This window comes from Dermacentor silvarum, chromosome 3 (assembly GCF_013339745.2).
Source record: "Dermacentor silvarum isolate Dsil-2018 chromosome 3, BIME_Dsil_1.4, whole genome shotgun sequence".
In the NCBI taxonomy this organism is placed as follows: Eukaryota; Metazoa; Arthropoda; class Arachnida; order Ixodida; family Ixodidae; genus Dermacentor; species Dermacentor silvarum.
This window is the reverse complement of record NC_051156.1, coordinates 127,628,553-127,648,079: the sequence shown is the minus strand read 5'-3', so window position 1 is coordinate 127,648,079 and position 19,527 is coordinate 127,628,553. Positions and strand designations below refer to the sequence as shown.

Genomic DNA, 19,527 nt, shown 5'->3' with positions numbered 1-19,527 from the left:
CTATCCGGCTGGCCCAGTCGATCAGGCATCGCTGGTCGTCGAAGGCTGTGCTGGAAAGAGCGGCTTCCCACTGGGATGGGGAGGGGTTGGGTATTCTAGGTAAGCCGGGTGGTTTGGAGCATTCCCACGTAGAATGGTAGAGGGGTGACTATCATAGAAAGGACATTTGTCGGGGTACTGGCTAGGGTAAAAAGTGTGGCGGAGAGAAAGGCTGGGGAAGGTATTAGTTTGGAGCTGGCGCCAAGCGGCTGCATCTGCACGGTTTAGCTTCACGTGTGGTGGAGGGAATGTTCTACGGGATAGTCTGTGGTGTTGTAGTATATGCGTGTATGTAAGCGGTATCGTTTACACCTTGTCTCGGTTGGACTGGTCTTCCACCGGTGCCTGGAGGGTTACGCCTCGGGCTGTCGCATGAACGCGCTCATTGCCAGGGAAATATGCATGCCCTGGTGTCCAGACTAGGAGAACTAGCGGAATGTTTTGTATTTTGTGTAGATTTTTATGAGCGATCGGTGAAATCCGTCCTTGTGCGTAGTTTCGACATGCTTGCTGGGAATCTGTAAGAATATGTATGATCTTATCTGGGGGTTGAGCGCTGATGGCGAGGGCTATGGCACATTCTTCCGCTTCCGCGCAGTTGTCAGTGCGTATTGTGGCTGATAATAGTGCTTCGCCCCTCCAGTCCGCCACCGCTACCACTTTGGCTGTAATGTCGGGGTAGCACGCGGCGACTGTATGGAAGGTGTCGAGGTCGTTGCCGTATGCTCGGTGCAGTGCCATTGCACGTGCAGCGCGCCTGCCTTTATGGTGTTCTGGGTGCATATTCCGAGGTATGGGGGCCACTGTAATGTTTTCTTTGGTGTTTGGGGCGATTGACAGGGGCTCTCGTTGGGCAAACTCTGATGATGGGTAACGTAATTGTCTGAGCACGTGCCTTCCTGTCGATGTACGTTTCAGTCGTTCGATCTGACCGACTTTCTGTGCTTCGATTAATTCGGCCATGGTGTTATGCAAACCAAGCTGTAATAGTCTGGCTGGTGAAGTAAGTGTAGATAGGAAGGCCTGTCGCCGTTTTCACCGCTGTTCGTATAAGTGTTTCTAGCTGGTTTGTTTGGTTTTGGGTGTGTCGGTGGTAAGGTACGTGATAGGTAATGCGGCTTACGATTACAGCGTGTATGATGCACATGACGTCGGATTCCTTTAGGCCGTGGCGGCGGTTCGTGACCCGCCGGATCATGTGCACTACTTGATTAATCTGTTTCTTTAGTAGCGTCAAGGTATATGTCGCTTTCGCATTAGACACAACGGGCACTTAAAGGTCCTTGAAACAAAAAGACAACTACCGGAAAAGCGTTCACACGAAGTGACACACTACAAAGGTGTATCTCCTTTCTGGTAAATGTCCCTTGCGGAACGGAATATATCCGAACTACTTTAAGGGACCGATCCATGCGTCATAAAGAACGCATCTGCCAGAGACGCCATGGCGCAGTCAGCCGCCACAGCCAAACGAACGCACCGTCACAAAAATGCGGGTGGGCGGGCGGGCAGGTAAGGCTGACCTACATGGAGCGAACTTTCCTGACAATTTGTCGGCGACGAATTGCGTTCGTCGAAATGCCGACGGCTGGACATGCGAGAAGCCTTAATACTCACACACGCTCAAGCGCTCAAACAGGGCTCAGACATGTGTATTAACGCTCCTTAGTACACGTTAGGATACCTGATAACATCGACACCATTCCGGGTGGGTCCGCGGACAACGTTCAGTGGTAATGAAGGGAAAGCTTCCGGCACGTTGCTGCTGCACATGTGTTCCCGCTCCAAGTCGATTTGACAGTGCTTTTCGTTGATTGGAACAGACGCTGAATCGACGCACGTTCATGTGCGACGGTTTCGCGTTTGCTCAGACGCGGAAGGGAAAAGCCTCAAAATAAGTATGCTTTTAGACTCAGTGGTGTGTTCTGTGTTATTTAAAGGGACGGGCAACCGCTCGGAACATGAATTGAGATAACCCCACTGATAGAAAGATCGTCTATCGTATTATCTAGAACGGGCCCTGTTTTTCTCATTAAACGTGGATTTATATTTTTAATTCTTCACTAAAAGTCGCCAAAAATAACCTTTGCCGCCCCATGCGGCAAAAACATGAACCTAGTTATGAGGTCTACCACGTGACCTTCTACTAAAGTACGTGGTCCCTGGTCTTTTTATTAATAATGAAATGCAGTAACATTCTTTCTATTTTAAGTTTTTGCTAACTTACAATGTGCAGATAAGCCTTCGTTTGCAGTGAGCAGAATAGTGGCGCTGCCTTCGCCTTTGTTTTCGATGAGTTGGCTTGGCTCGTCTATTGACAGAATAACGACGCCGGGGGCCATCCAGCCATGACGTAGACGTGTACTTGGGAAAAAAACGCATTACAACTATAATAAAGGTCTGTACAACAACGCAAACTTATTGTACCAGTCTATTTAGCATGAAAAGTGGTTGGAAAGGTGGCAATATAGGCGGTTAACCACAGTTGCACTCCTTCCAGTGAAAGCAGGACGATGGGCGGCTTTCATAATTTTCGAGGCGGGCTATCGGCATCGCTATCACTTCTCAGTGTTGCTGGAGGAGGGACTCTTATTTTTTTAGAGGCTGCTAAGATGGAAAAATTCTGCTTACAAAATATGCACACGCTTTTGGAAGTAACCGCTACAGGTGTAAACACTACTGAGGGTGAGCTTTTCGTTGCGCCATAAAAAACTGGGTCCATAAAAATCGGTTGTCAGTCCCTTTAATTGTTGCTAATAAGATGTTTATGTTTTCTTTCTCTTCCACAGCCTACACTAACCTGAATTTCAACGTGAGACTCTTTTCCGAAGCGCTCTCACTTCTGCGCGCTTTGCCTCCGTAGCATTCACTTCATTGCCACAGGAAGTTGTCCGCGAGTATAGATGGGTACCTAGGTATACGCTATGTTAAAGCAGAGCGACATTGTAATGCCTTCATCATCGGCCCACGTCGAACATGCTTTAACGTTTATTCGGCGAAGTACAAATGCCAGCGTCGCTTAAAGATAGAAACATGACATAGACATAGCTTCTTCACAGAAGTCGTCCCAGCCTATATTTCTCTACCTCACGCCTGGACAGTGCCTATCAAGAAAGGAGCAATCGGCATGTTGCACACACTGCATCGAAGGGGACGGACTGTAAACTAGATGTAGATGTAGATGTAGAGCCTTGGAGTTACTGGCACATACCCACTCTGGGGGATTGGCCAAGAACTGGGTAGTTTGAAATAACAATCAGAAAGGAGATGTATAAAACAATACAAACATAAATGTGGGAATATATACGCATCTGAGAATGAATAATTAGAATATATGAAATGATTTGAATAGAATAAAGGAATAAATTATGACTAAAAAAAGAAGTAGACAGCTAGTCATCAAATTTCTAAAAATATTTCGGAACCCTCAGCCCTGATTTTGTCATCTAAATCTTTCTGACCCTGTAATGTAATTCTGGATGGCATCGACAACCTTCCCGTCGCTGTGCCCAAGGGTAGAGGCCCCCAATGATAGTAAATTTTCAACATTTAATTCTAATCTAAGAAGGCGGAACGGTGTTTCTAAGGTTTTTTTACGCAATTCAGAATATCTTTGACAGACAATGAGAAAATGATGTAATGTTTCATGTTGTCCACAATAGGGACAAATAGGTGAGGGAGCCACACCAGCTCTGCGTAGGTAAAAATTTAAAAATGGAATTCTGCAGCGTAGTCTAGTGATTGCGACTTCAAGTGATCGCGTTTGACAGAGTTTTCTATTCCAATATTGCGACAAGTGCTGAAAATCTGACGAGTTTGTTAAAGAAGGGGCGTGAAATTCACGCAGCATGATTTTTCTCCGAAATCTAGCCCCTATGATGAAAGCAGAAATCGGTAGGATATCAATTACCGGGCCATTCAGGGACGCTTTCGCCAACAAATCTGCCATTTCGTTTAGAAATAGGCCCTTATGCCCTGGTACCCACACCAATCTAATCAAACCTAAGTGAGGGGGCACTAACGATCTGAAAGCTCGCAAAACCGGGGAATTATCCGAAGCTGTCAGGAGAAACACAGAGATAAAGAATCTGTCACGATCACTGTGTAACGTGTTGATGTATTGAGTTTACGTAGGGCTAGAACGACGGCTAAAAATTCCGCTAGAAAGATCGGTACGAAGTCTGGGAGGCGAAGAGAGAACGACCAATCAAGAATAGGAGAAAATATTCCAATTCCAGATTTTTCTTCATATTGAGAAGCGTCAGTGGCAATAACTGTCTCGATTGGAACGTGCAAAAAGTAATCATTTAATAATGAGCTTAGCATGCGGTAAGATAATGCCTTTGCATTTTTAGGGAAAATATCATCATACTGAATATTAATGGAATTGGTGTTGTAAACAGCAGGACTCACCTCACGAATTTGTATGTTTAATTGATCTAGGAGAGTTTGAATAAAAATAATTTATGGTGTGTGGAATCGCGGCCAGTACACGCCGAAAAACAATTCCGGCTGGGAGATAAAAACTGTTTGCGAACGCCTTATAGGGGATTCATATAGTCTTAAATATGACTGCACAGCTAATAATCGAAACTTCGTAACAAGAGATGACATCCTAGCTTCCAGATGTAAAACTTCATTTGCTACAAATTTAGGTAGCCGTAAACATTGTCGCAAGGCCTGCCTCTCCAGAAGAACAAGGGGGCGAAGTTTATATGCAGGAGCTCCAGAGTACAGTACGCATCCAAATTCCAATAACGGTCGAACATACATGCGGTATATTGTTAAAAGCGTTGCTCTTCGCATTCCTGATCGACTATTGCTCAGCCTACGCAGCAAGCCAACCGCACGAGCCCCTTTTGTTGCAATATAGTCGATGTGTGCTTTCCAAGACAGTGAACCGTCATATATCACGCCAAGATACTTGACTGTCTCTACTTGTGGGATAATATTTATATGATAAGAGAGAGAAATATATATGGGGTCCTTTAATGGAAACGCTAGCACTGAGCATTTGTTAACGTTGAGACAGAGATGCATCACATCAAGCCATCTTTCTGTAGCAGGCAAGTATGTCTGTAATACTTTATAAAGTTTTTGGATGTCATTTGCCGATGAAAAAACGCTATGTCATCAGCGTACACATAAGTATGTACATCATCATGACATGGGATGGAACTCATTAGAATATTAAATAAGACTGGAGAAAGTACTGCCCCTTGTGGAACGCCTCTTCACTGCGTGTACCTAGCCGAAGAAATGCCGCTTTGGAAGCAATAAAATTCTCTTTTCCTTAAAAATTCTTAAATCCATACTTGAAGGTATTTTGGAAGGTTAATCTTCTGAAGCTGATTGATCGATATCACATGTTAAACACTGTCATATGCTTTTGAGATATCACAAAACCACAAAACGACCGACCACATAATTGTGGTCGGTCGTTTGCAAGGTCGGTCGTTTTCTGATTCCTTGCAACATAATTGCAAGGAATCAGAAAAGAATTTTCCATACACCTCTTTCTCTTCCCTCTCTTGTGGCGCCAACCGGGCGTCACAAGAGAGGGATACGGCCGCATCTGTGGAGCCTGTACCTTTACAATACCACGCCATATTAAAACAGCACAGATTGAACAGACGACAATACCCACCACCGCACAAGACCCTCTCACGCGAAGACGCAGTAGCATGGCGACAATTACAAACCAACACATACCCCCATTTAAGCAGATTACACGCAATACACCCTGCACTGTACTCGTACAAATGCCCCCTTTGTAACAACTACGCTTCCCTATATCACACCACATGGGCATGCCCCAATATACAGGTAGCCCCACATACACCCAACCCCACACCCGAGCAGTGGGAAGCCGTGCTGACTAGCTCGGACCCTCGTGACCAGCAACAACTGGTGTGGCGGGCCCGGGAGACAGCAAAAGCCGCAGGAGCTTTGGACTGAGGGCACCTCCCAAAACAAGCAGGAAGACGCCTGCTTGTTTTTTTTTTCTTAATAAATGTTTTTCCTCCTCCTCCTCCTTCCATAGAACTAGATAGACGGCGAGATCTCGGGTAATGAGGCTAAGAGATGTTATTTATCACATAATCGTCAGCAAAAATTGTCATTATATCTAGGCTTACATTATAGTCAATAAATACATCGCCCTAAAGAAAGCGCTCCCTGTACGATGACGTGTCACTTGCTTTAACCAGCACAGCTGTGGGAGCACTGTACCTTCGCTTCTATGATGCGCTAAAAAGCGGATTGAGCTAACAAGAGTTGGAATTAACGAGAGCAAAGACAATTCATGTGGTGAGTCAATGTCTCTCAGTTCATACATAGCGATATTCTTCAGAATGTCCTACAACTGTATGTAACATCATGACAACCACTGAAACTAACACGCAGGAATCTATAACAGGTAAGTGGCTACGTAGGACGAAGTGAAAATTCACACTGTTTAATAAATAATACTTACTTGCGTGCAGGTCTCCTATTGCTAATGGGTACACAATAGACAACGCTAACCTCCACATTTTCATAAAACTCGCCTCTGCCTGCAGCAACGGAAGGAAAATTTTCACGAATGTTAAGCTGGAAGTACTTCAGCACTCACTCGAGCGGCCATCGACGGTGCATACTTAAAATGACAATGCGTTGTGGGTTTTTATCAGCAACAAAAACATAACAGCGAAAACCGATACATATATAGAGTACTAGATACTGCAGGACAGATAATCAAGAAGCAGATTATTCAACCCTTCGAAGGCTTCCATATCCACATTTAAGTCTATCTACGGCAGATAGGAGACCAAGTTAAATGTGCTCAGGTTGTCTCGGGCACTGTAGAAGTGCTGCATCATTAAAAACAGCTCCGAATGGCCAGCACAGCCATTCTGATAGTTATCAAAGTCAACGTCATATAGCATCACGCATAGGTCCTCCTTCGACCCAAAATACGACATCTTTTCCCTTAGCGTACCGACATCATCGTAAGCGATCATTACATCGAGAGGCGGACCAGTTCGCTTCACAATGCAACCCGAGACAATTGGCACGCGTATGTTGAACTTGGCTTGCGAGTTGCACACCTCGAACATAGCCATGTATCCAGTAGTCGCGGACGCGGGCTGCGCTGCTGCCGGCTTGCTTATGTTGTCACCCTGTCGGGCGTGCAACGCCAGCGAGAAGCTCACGCAAAGACCCTCGAATGGATCCAACGGTGGCGAAGCCGCCCTGAGGGCAGGTTCCTGAAATACAGCTCTCAAGAGAGCCTCCTGCGATTGGAAGACGGGAACAGAGTTGGCGCAATAACTGGCGAAGGTGTCACTTTGAAGATGGTGGTGGGTGTTGAAGAAGGTCAGATTCAGGTAGCTCCGAAGTGCGCGAAAGAACTCCATCTCGGATTTCTCCTGAGGGTCCACCATGGCGGCAACTTTGAACGGGACGCTGGGCACGTTGAGGGATACGAGCCGCCTCACGCTGCTGACAAAGTCGCTCAGCTGTGGCACACCACCGCCGTAGAAGTCCTCACAGTCGCGACTATTAGGCAACCAGTGTAGAGTGATGCCGGAAAGATTGTAGAGAGTGGTTGCGCTGAACAGGGCCTGCACCAGTCGTTGGCGAGTGATTGGGTCTCTTCCCACCTTGTAGAAGTCGGCGCTGTCTTCGCGGAAGCCACCCAATGCGAGCAAGACTTCTACATGTACCTTCTGGTCGCGTGCAGCGAATCTAATTGCACCCAGCCCATACGTTTTGTCGAAATTCTCGGCCCTGCTTTTCAGAACTCCGCCGGGTAACCTCCACGACCAGTAGACTACACTCGGGCACATGGCCAACGGAAGATGTAGTGGAAGAAAGCGAACACGGGGAAGGCGAGTGACGTTGTAGAGGCAGTAGATAGGCTGAGGGCCACCCGCGGGAGCCGCAGGCAGGTAAGCTGGTGGAGCAGCGTTCGCTACGGTCGTAGCGTCGTAGTGACTCGGGCTCTCTTTTACGCAGTCCTTCTCAATCTTCTCACGCGCATTTTCCGTAGATTTGACCGTGGTAGAAGAAGTCGTTGACGTCGTTAAGGGAGACGTCGATGTGATTCGGCTTGTCGATAGCGTCGTGCTAGGCGTAAGTGCTGTATCGTTGGCACCCACAAAGGCGGCTTCGATATTGGCCTTGATGTAAGGAAACATGAAGTACAGCAGAGGAGCAAGTACCACTACTGCCACCAAGGCAATGCAGCAGGCACATTTTCCGGGACAGCAGCGTCGGGAACGGCGCCGGTGAGGTCCATCGTAGTAGTCAGATGAAGAGTTCGATTGGTCAGCCTCGTCTCCTTGTTCTCTTCCACCGTCGTCAGGGGCCTCCTGGTAGTCGGGGCCCGTGCGATAATCAGTACCCTCTTGGTATTCAGGGCCCATCTGGTTGTCAGGGGCGTGCTGGTCGTCATAGTCTCCATCACTGGCGTGCCCGGCAGTTTCACCCTTTGTAACAGCTCGTCGACGCGAGTCTGGTGGCGTTGGGGAAGCCGTTCCTCGAAGCCGTCGGCCACTTGACGCGTTGGGATCTCGGTGCCGCGTCTTACCGTGGCCTCCCCCATGGGCTTGCATAGGGATTGCCGCTGCCTCGTTCACTTTCGCTGCCTGGTGGCTGACAATAATATTCCAAGAATACCCCTCACCTGCTGTTTAGGGGAGAATACGCCTTGTTGCAATTAGGTGATCGTTATACAGCAGCTTTTTTTAGTCGTGGTGGCCAAAGACAGGGAATTTTCCGAAGCAGTAGCAGCGGTGCAATATGGAGCGTCGCGCGCCTCGAGACATTTATCTGTTCGAGCTCCTCATGTCAATGATTACTATGCGAATGTACAGAAACGATAATTGCTCGGGTTAAATAACACAGAAACGGATTCTAAGCTTGAATCATTGTATTTAGCAGCTATGTAAAATCGTCATTTTCAAAGAGAATTAAGAAAATTTTCGCTAACGTTATTTCTACGCCTGCGAGCACAGGAACAAAGTAGAAGAAGTGGTTGATGAAAGAGAGTTGCAGCATTATTGCAGCTTTTCTACGTACCATGCATTTCGTCTAAAATAGGCTTTTGCGGTGTGTTTTCTGTTGAATTTATAGAAAATGGCAATCTTTGTTATAAAAACAAAGCCAACATAAGGTTCTTGAAAGTTCTTTTCACGATGGTACCTGGCCAATTTGCCGTCGTAGATAAGCAGCCAAGGAAGCGTCACGTCAGGGGTCCAGCTCTGCAAAGCAACCTCTTCTGATGCCGCTTTCCAAAAATTTCCAGTTACAGTATCTCAGGAAATGCGCGCGGAATAGACAGCGCTCCATACGTGGCTTGTTTAATGGTAGGTTTCAATGCGGCTGGCCACGGGAGCTTCCGCCACTTTCTCAAACCCGTTTGGTTCGCTTTCACCAAAGCAGGTCGCACCAAGCTAGAAGCACTGGGCATCAATTCACCCACTCAGGTCGCGAGCAAGTGATCACTACCACCAGAATGGCAGCAGGATATCATCACTCGCCCGTTGCCACGTAATATGCACCCCGTCCACCACGAAAACAGGAGGGCTGCCAGAGCCAAAGCCTACGACAAGTATTCGGATCACGCAGGTGCCTTCTTTGTAGATGCCGCCGGACCCCTGCACAACCGCTCCACGGCAGCCGTTGTACACAGGGGACAGGTGGTAGACTGCATCTCGGCCACCGGAATAGACATCACAGCCATGGAAGAGGCCGGTATAGCCTTAGCCATGCGTAATCCAAGAGCCACCTTTGTCCTCGCGGATTCCCAGGCTGCGTATTGCAATTTCGCAAGAGGTCAAGTCGGCCACCTCGCACACTCAATACTGCAACAGGTTGCGGCCAATCGTCAATACGGTCAGTGGAAACGGCTGCTGTGGGTACCAGGGCACGCGGGAGTTTGAGGCAATGAGATTGCTCATGCCTCCGCCCGAGAACTTCTACACCGGGACTCCGCCAATTCCTCCACAGCACAACTTCTCGCTGACCAGGACGATCCTCAGCCCCTTCTTTCATATTCTGAGATCCTACAACACCTCCGGCTGAGTAGACGAACTTTACCCCCGCCTGATCCCAAATTAGATAAGGCAACGCAGGTAGCATGGAGACGCTTACAGACATTGTCCTTTCCAAATCCTTATGTATTATCAAAGATAGATTCTATGACATACAATCCGCAATGCAAATTCTGTCCCCAGACGGCCACGTTATACCACATGGTCTGGGCGTGCCAACAGAATCTGCAAATATCGGCCAATCATAATCCGACGACAGTCGAGTGGGAGGCGGCCCTGTCCAGCTCGGACTGAGAACAACAACAAGCCCTGGTCAACCGAGCCAGGATGGCAGCAAAAGCCAATGGTCTTCCGGACTAGGAGGTCCGACCAAAAAAGGCTATTATTTTTCAATAATAAATGTTTTATTCTCTCTTTCGGCCCACCGTTTTAATGCAATTGGCATTCTTTGCCCACTTCAGCCGTTCTTGAGTCTATCTATCTATCCATCTTTTTTAGCCGACTCAGGGGCCCAAGTTTTCTGCCAGCTTCCCAAGTAACGCAAAATGTTGCCATAACGTTCTCTGAATGTGCACAAATGTCGGCGTATAACGTTGCCTACATGCTGCTAATGTCCTCTTTTTTGATCGCCACACAACGTTGGGTCGTAACGTTGTGGCAGCGTTGAGCAGCACATTCACGACGTTAACATAACGTTAACAGAACTTCCTGGCAACGTAATGTGGATGTTGCCTTTGTCACTTGAGCTTTCAGGCAACGTACGTATGTGACGTTCAAGCAACACTCAACTGACATTGCAGAATATTTGTAGACATGCATAACAGCAGTGCTGTCAGCATAACACGGCTGACAGCACCGCAAACCCTTAAATTTATATTTGCTTGACAGATAATTTACTCTAGTAGTTTTCATGTTGCATATGCATGAAAATGTGAAACAAGAATTAGTGAAAAACAGCGTTTATTACGTATATATCTTGTGTAGCTTACCAAGATATCTGTGTACCTTACCTTGTGGTAAGGTACACTATACACGTAAAATAATGCTGTTTTCACCAGTTCTTGTTTACATTTTCATGCATATACGACATGAAAACTACTAGAATGCATTATCTGTCAAACAAATATAAATTTAAGGGTTTGCGGTGCTGTCAGCCGTGTAATGCTGACAGCGCTGCTGTACGGGCAGCTCATCTGTCTTGCACTATATATAGTACCAACGCGCCCTAAGGCAGAATCTTTAAAGTGTTTCACATGGTGGTTTGCCTGACTTGTCTTGCTGTTGTCCATAGCACAGCATATAAATGCTAACTGCAAGTAAAAGTGCACAATGCAAAGCTGCGAAGTGGTTCATAAGAACAATTTTTCATTTTGGCTATAACAGCAAGAGAAGCAGCATGCACGTCCAATGTGCAGAGGTTCTCGTATAAAGGTTCTCGCAGCAGGAAAGTAAACATATTCCACAAATGTTCCTTTCTTTAAACATATCATTTAAGCTTAGACCACAGAAAAAAATCAGTCTTTGCTTCCGACTTACTGCTCTAAAAATCATGTGTCGGTAGCTGCATGTGCTTTCAAGAAATTGTATAATAGCCAACATCAGCTGCTAAGACCAAACGCTAGTATGTAGGAATTGTTTGTGCAGGAGGAATGTGGTGGTTGAATATGCACCCATGAATATGCATTGGTCCACCTTAAATAATAGTGAATGCCATAGACAAACCTGGTTATAATCTCAAACCATGCATTTATTTGCTGTCTGCTTACATCATCCTGGCAAACAAATGACACATAACAGTAACTTAAACACTGATAACACACTGATAACACACTTAAATATATTTTCTATTAAACACCAAGGTCTTCTATCGCATATTAAGACTCTACTAACAGCTACAACTATAACACAATATATTTTGCTTTCCCATGTAGGTCAGACTTCGAAATCTTTTGCTTTGTGTCGAGTTCCCTTATTTCAATGGCAGAACACAATTTATACTTCTTAATAACAGCACAAATACTGTCCTCCATCACTTTGTAATGTACAACACAACACAGTAACACTGCGGTTGGATACTATCTCCTGCCAAGCATCCAGCCGGTCTTTTTGCCTAAGCTTGCAGACATGGCAGCAAGTGTGAAGTAGTCAACACAGCCCAAGGCGTAGAGTAACAGAAAGTCATCCAAGCACTGACTGCCAGCCATCACTTTTGCAGAGGATGGCCAGCAGCACAAGTGATGCACACATGCCTCCCTCGGTAGCTTCACTTGCATCCAGACCTCACTGGTTTCCAAGTCAATAATGCGGTAACCTGCAGAGACATCAATTACATCTAACTATAAAGTGCCATCTGAAACACTGAAGTAAGCCATGTTTACTGTGAAAACAGGCTATAAAAATGCTTACAAACAACTTAAGCTTCGCATAACTGTGAAACAAACAACAGTGACTTTACACAGGAGAATAATGCAAAACATCAAAAAGCAAATTTCAGTAAAACCTAACCATTATAGCTATAAGTTTGGACACAAGAGCAAGGAAAGCACAATAAACAATACCCACAACTTCCTTTATTGTGCTAAGCAGTTAAGACGTTAGTATCAATATATTCCTTTAACATAAAGCTTCCTTGCAATGCCACGGCTGCTTGTTACATCCAGTTCAGTCTTTGAAGAAAACAAAAATTAACAAATGATGTGAATGCTCTACCACGGTACCAAAACCACATTTCATTCGTGATGAAAGAAAGTTCCAATGAGTGAGTGATAAATTTGACTTGTTGGTACAACATATTGGTGAATTGCAGCGCAGATATTGACGAGAGAAAAGACGAGACAATAGACGTGTGCTGACTTCCAACAAAAAGCTTTATTTTCAGCGACCCATGTTTATAGCCGTCACTCATCACATTGCACACGCGCAATTCACACCCTTAGGTAGGTCAACTCTGTCTGATAAGTGTACAGATGCTGACACACATAGAGCCAAGTCGCGCAATCTTTTCAGCTTCAATAATTTCACGTGTTAGTTGATCACCGCTACTGCTGACAACAGTACACCGAGCAAACAATGGTTCACTGGCACATGAACTGCAACAACATGCAAGCCAACTGTCATGCACGTTTTTCTTGACATTATAGAGTGTTCTCTCAGCTGGTCATTGATACAGCGTCCTGTTTGGCCTATGTACTGTTTACCACGAGAAAGAGGGGTACAGTAATTCATGTTGCTAACATAGGTGACGAACGGATTTTTGTGCTTTTTGTTACACTTGTGTGCTGCCCTGAAACATTTCCTTTGATTACACAACTTTATAAGCTTCTGAGGTGCAAAGAAGACAACTTTAACTTTGGAACAATCTGCAGTTTTCATGATATTGTGAGACAGCTTATGAATGTATGGTATGACAGCCACTTTAAGTCAGTCAGATACTGGAGTGATCACATGGCAACCACTCGGTGCATGCGCTTTTCAGAGTAGAGGTCATGTGGTCACTGCATCTGACAGACATAAAACTGGCCGTCATACCCTACATTCATAAGCTCTCACAATATCAAGAAAATTGCATATCATTCTAAAGTTGTGTAATCAAAGACAATGTCAGCACGCCACACATATGCAACAAAACACCAAATTCCATTTGTCACCTGTGTTAGCAATGTGGTTTATTGTATCCCCCTTGTGGTAAACAGTATATAGGTCAAATGGGACACTGCATCAATCACCGGCTGAGAGAACACTCATACAATGTCAAGAAAAATGTGCGTGACAGTAGGCTTGAATGTCATTGCAGTTCGCGTGACTGTGAACCGTTGTTTGCTCAGTGTACCGTTTCCAGCAGAAGCGGTGATCAACTAACACGTAAAATAATTGAGGCTGAAAAGATTTCGCGACTTGGCTCTGTGTGTATCAGCACACCTTCTGTACACTTGTCAGACAGTTTACTTTCTTCCTAAGGGTGCGAATTGCGCATGTGCAATGCAGTGACTGACAGCTATAAACATGGGCTAGCAAAAATAAAGCTTTTTGTTAAAGAGTTGCCGCATGTCTCTCGTCTTAACTTTTGTGTTGTTGCCTACATCTGCACAGCAATTCAGTGCCTGAACGACCAGCTACAACTACGCTACAGGTGTTGCATATCGGGAGAAGGGTTGAATATTGCTCTACACTGCAAAAGTTGCCGTTGCTATCCGCGGATGACGAATACAGAAGTTCTGGCCTTGAAAAAACCAAATTAGAACGCGAGCTTTTGGAAGCGGTGTTAATCGAAAATTCTGGACCTGATAAGTAGGTTAGCGCCACTTCACAGGCACTTTTAAACAAAGAAATGCAACTCATGAGTAGCCACAAATAAGCTGGTTTGTTAATTCTGCTTTTGTTTCTTCTTAGGCTACCTAAACGCGAAAAACTTTGTCACTCGATTCAACCGCTCGGCCAAAACCAAGCATGAGAAGATGATTTTTTTCTCCTCAGGGGTACCACATTTCGAAAGATATGCATCAAATGCATCTGAAAAGTTAATCATTTCGGTGCAATACATGCATTGTTACAAACATTACAAAAACTTGAAAAAATGTGAATGATACTTACTACCCACAGCTTCCAATTTATCGGGGCTCAATGTCGGCTTCTCAACAGCATTGCCGTCCTTCAAGCATCGACAAGGAGCCCCTGTGATACTCCTACACCGAGCGCCAGGGCTCCCCACATCAGTTATGTCAGTTCTTTGCAGAACAGGGAATCCCGGCGATGGCACTGGAACAGGCCCCAGTTATCGTTGCCAATGTATACAACATTTCCTAGGTGTACCTGCAATAAAAGATGGCAGAGACACATTAAGACAGCTTGCGTGTGGGAACGTGAAAGCACCTTTAGTCAACCAAATGGCTGCAATGTGACGTGCACAGTGTGACACGCACTAGGCACACCTTAAGTCAGCCAGAACCAAAGAGCTGTCGTGGCGTAAGGGAAGCGTGCTCCTTTCACACTCCAGGTTCTATTCCTACCCAGTCTGCACAACTTTCTTATTAAAGCAATTAATTTGCTTTGTTTACATGAACCTACCTAAATTTCACATTACTCCAAGCGTTTTGATCTGCTTTTATTGCTTGTGCAATAGGCCATCGGTTTTATGTCAATAAGTGCTGGTAGCAAAAAGAAATATGTCTAACCGTGCGATAAATGTAACCGGAAATGGCAGGTACGTCCAGTGGCATTAGTGTGGGGGCTGCACACAAAATTATATAGCTTACCCTGTTTCAAATTTATTTTAAAGAGCAGTTTCAGTGAACCCAAGTAGAGTCTTTCAGCTTTTTGCAGTGCAGAAACAGGTACAGTTTGTGCCAGCCAACCAGATGAAGAGCTCTCCTAGTAACTGTCTCTAATCACTCTCTCAGCAATTAGTGGTAGCCAAAGTATAGCTTGTATCTCTACAACTGACACATGTCCCATTTCCTTAATGTGGTATTCGTCACTGATTTTGATGGTCAATTGGTTGCCATAGAGAAACAATCGAAATTTGGCGCGCAGCACCAGTCGTGTCAGTGCATTGTCAAGTGGCACGAACATATTTCTCCCTTGAGTGAATTATGGTGCTCTCCTGGGCACATGTTGAGGCACCAGCCAGTCTGCCCCATGTACATTTGACTGAATATATACATGATCAAAGGAACAGACTATGCTACCCCTGACGAACACAAGACAAATTGGGTTGCATCTTTACCTCAGCAAGCCTCAATTCTCATGTGGACTGCTATGCACGCACATTTCCAGCGAAAAATAAAGTAGGCAGGATATGCACGACAGTTCACAAGTGAATTCAGAAAAGCGAGCAGGCAAGGGAGGTTTGCTTGGTTAAAGATACCACCAAATTTGTCTAGTGTGTATGAGAGGCAGCTCACTGTATTTTTTTCACAACTGGTCAAATGTACACAGAGCAGACTGGCCGGTAACTAAATGTGCCAAATAAGTTCCCATATTTCACTCAAGAGACCAGCTTGCTCGTCCTGTTTGGCCGTGCATTGCCGCGATAGGACTTCAGGCTGAATTAAGATCATCTGTTTTCACCTACGGTGAAAAATTGACACGAGATCAGTGAGGCATACCACATAAACAAGACATGCGAGCCAGACCCCATGATCAATTCATGAAATAAAAGGCGTCCTTTCTAGATGACAAGTGATTGAAGTTAGTCTGCGCCCATATTTACTTTCCTTTTTACACAAATATCATTTATTGTGATTTTATGCCTTTATATTACAACTTACGCCTTCCCTCTGAACGAAATTGTGCACAACATAAGCACACATCCAGTGTTGCTATTTTTAATCCTTCCATCAAAATAAATGGTCAGTTAGCAGCAGTCATGTTGTATGGTACCCTTTTCCTCCCCATGTAAATTCTATCCTGAAAAGTTACATGAACTGACCGGCAAACTCGTACGTACACTACAAATTTCACCTAGAAAACATGGCTGGTTCTTAGAAAATGCACAAATACGGTGATAGGTATCTGTTGGCATACTGTAGCAATAGTAAGTGCCAGTTAGCTTCAACACTAGACAGTTTTAGTATAGCATATGCAACTAATAGCGTACGCCTATACGCTATAGTACAGCGTACGCTAAACAGCACACATTTATTAGTTTTAGTTGGCCTGCGAGATCTTCCGATCTCAGAGGCCATATGCCATCGTTGCACCTAACTCTCGACTTCACTGACAGGTGGCGCTGATATATGTCAGTTTCCCTCGTTAGGCTTCGTGTCGTTCGAAATGAGAAGCGATCTCGAAAACTCCACAAGGTTAACCATATTACACTGTTGTCAAAGCGGCCTGACGGTAAGCGAAAGTTGCTTACACAGTCATTTTCTACGAACGAAGCGAATTCTGCAAAAGCCACGCCAAATTCAATTCGAAGTGGGCAGCGGGGACCACCGCCATGTTTAACGTAAACTACACAAACCACGCACAGACGGTAATGCTAAATCTGAGAAATAGCATGCATACGCTAGAGGTCGGATAGCGTTCTGCACATGCGCAGTGATGACCCACTATTTTATATCGTACGCAATGACATAGCGTACGCTAAACTAAAACTGTCTACTGCTGCAATACTTCAGCTGTCAGGCATCTACAGTGCTTATGACACCACAGAAGTGTAAGTGCACAACAAAAACAAGTGGCGCATCAACCATAAATTTGACTAGAGAGTAGTGACAACATAGGCCGTTTCGTGTAGCTAAAACACTAGCCAATATGTAGAAAGTATATGCACAAGTATACATACCTATAGATATTTGCCTACCTAACTTAAAACTATGAGTTGCAGTGCATATGATGCTTATTCTAGACACTGGTATTTTTGACAAAAATACTCTTAGAATCAGATATAATGCTTTTTCAATTCATCCAGCCAGTAAATGAAGTCGTACACATATCATTATAATTTGGACTTGCAGGTTGAACATATTCTGACCTGAGCAGCGCCAAGCAGAATGAATAGACCGAATGCCCACTGTGCTGACCAAATACACAGGATGAAACAGAAAATATGGAAAGGGACCCCAAAGTATTAGAAATACTTCTTGACAGCTGTAGAATTAGGGCTTGTTGGTTGATTGTCACTATTAAAATTACACTAAAGCCAATAAGACTGTTCTGTATGGTGTAGTTGAAATCAAATTCATTTGACGAGCAACATTGCAATAACCAGCAAACATGGCAAGAGCAAGCAGACATGTGCGAAATAGTGTGCTTTTTTAATAATAGAGCATCAATACAATGAACTACCTACCAGTTAGCTATGTGTTCTATGCTGTATTGACTTGAAAAAAAGAGAAAAATAATGTAACTGGACATAGACTCGCAACTCCTACAATGCCTACTTGCATGAATGGGGATAGCTTGCCAAGAATATTAAAAAATGGGAGAGAAAAAAGCAGGCTTACTAGAAAACACTTCAGAACTGTAGTAACTGCAGCACAGTGAATACTGGCCTTAATGTATCATTTCAAGAAACTTGAGCTCATCAAATGTGTATTTTCCAGTGGCTGTTATTCTTGGAACAAGACAGAAATAATCGTGAATATGAATGTTAAACAATGGTAAGCACACTGTGTGCTTACACCTATGACATATCTGGCCCATTACACTTTGAATTCTTATATGCGCAGAAGCTGCACAAGAGTGTAGTGTAAACACTAAAAATTCGGAAATAAAATCCTACAGCATAGGAAACAGTTTCAAAACAAGAAAACCAAAATGAAAAGTAATAAATAGTGTGTACTAAGCAAAATTAAAATGTAACTTGCAGCCAAGCGATTGATGCAAGAAAAAATACTTAACATCAGGACATGTTAGGTCTACTTTTATATAGAACACAATAAGGTGTGCATAACAGCTATGAACACAAATAAACAGCAAGTTGCATAAATATTTGGCCTATTTAGTAAGCTGTGTTGACTAATGTCGTTTAACTTATCCACAAATGATACCAAGATGCTACTTTTTGGAACACGTACACTACATACATACCTGACCCGACCATCCAGATTATACGTTGCACTACGGCAGGCATAGCCAAGGGGTCTGGTGGCTCCTCCGTTATGTAGGCACTGTTATGGGTCACAGCCTCGCCACTATAAAATAAGTTCTGTGTTAACTTATAGCAGTGGCACACAGCTTTATAAAGCTGTCAAATTGTCTAGACATGCATGGAGCATCTAAATATAGTCACAAAAACAATGTTTGCATTATTGCAGGGTGGCAACAGAGCAAAAAGTAGAAGTCACTGATGAATGTCTTGATAATGGGGACCCTTTGATCACAGTAAAATTATTGACACGCAGCAGCACATAGCAAAGAAATGTTTGTTTACAAAACAATTCATTTTTTTTTTCATGACTCAGTTTAACTTTCCCCTGTCAGGTTTAGTTACGTATAAGGTATGTCAAAACATCTTGTCTTAAAAAGTAAGTTGGACTAGTAGCAAGCTGTGATTGCTTAAATTTTTTTCTCTAAAGCTGCCGTAAACCGAAAACTTCGTAAGCAGATATTATTTACAACGTTGAGGCAAGGAAACATGGCAAGGAAACAAGTTTCCTTGGACAAGTAGATATGAAACAAGTTTCCTTGGACAAGTAGATATGAAACAAGTTTCCTTGCCATGTAAGCAAGGAAACGTCATTGCTATAAGAATCGGTAAAGAGGCAAATGAGTCATTATGCAACTTCAGGAGAAAAGCGGGAGCTCACGCGCCGCACGCACATGATGAACACGATTATTTTCGAACGTTATATTTCTCATCGGAAGAAAACGTTTATCAAGATTTTCAATTTCGCATCGAAGCAATAAACTTGCGTAACTAAGCGCTGACAACCAGCGTTCAGCAAGCATCAGCACAGGTATCACTGTTGTCGCGGGACTTCTATTTCATACGCTCGCGCAACTATGC

General features: G+C 44.4%; 1 long non-coding RNA gene across 1 annotated transcript; it reads right to left on the bottom strand.

Annotated features, from left to right (window-relative positions):
- Window positions 1–11,821: 11,821 nt before the first annotated feature.
- Window positions 11,822–18,988, bottom strand: LOC125944535 (uncharacterized). Its single transcript, XR_007466261.1, has 3 exons — window positions 18,609–18,988; window positions 14,667–14,885; window positions 11,822–12,387 (listed from the first exon to the last, which is right to left on the bottom strand). It is a non-coding gene; the product is annotated as an uncharacterized LOC125944535 (long non-coding RNA).
- Between the last annotated feature and the right edge of the window lie 539 nt (window positions 18,989–19,527).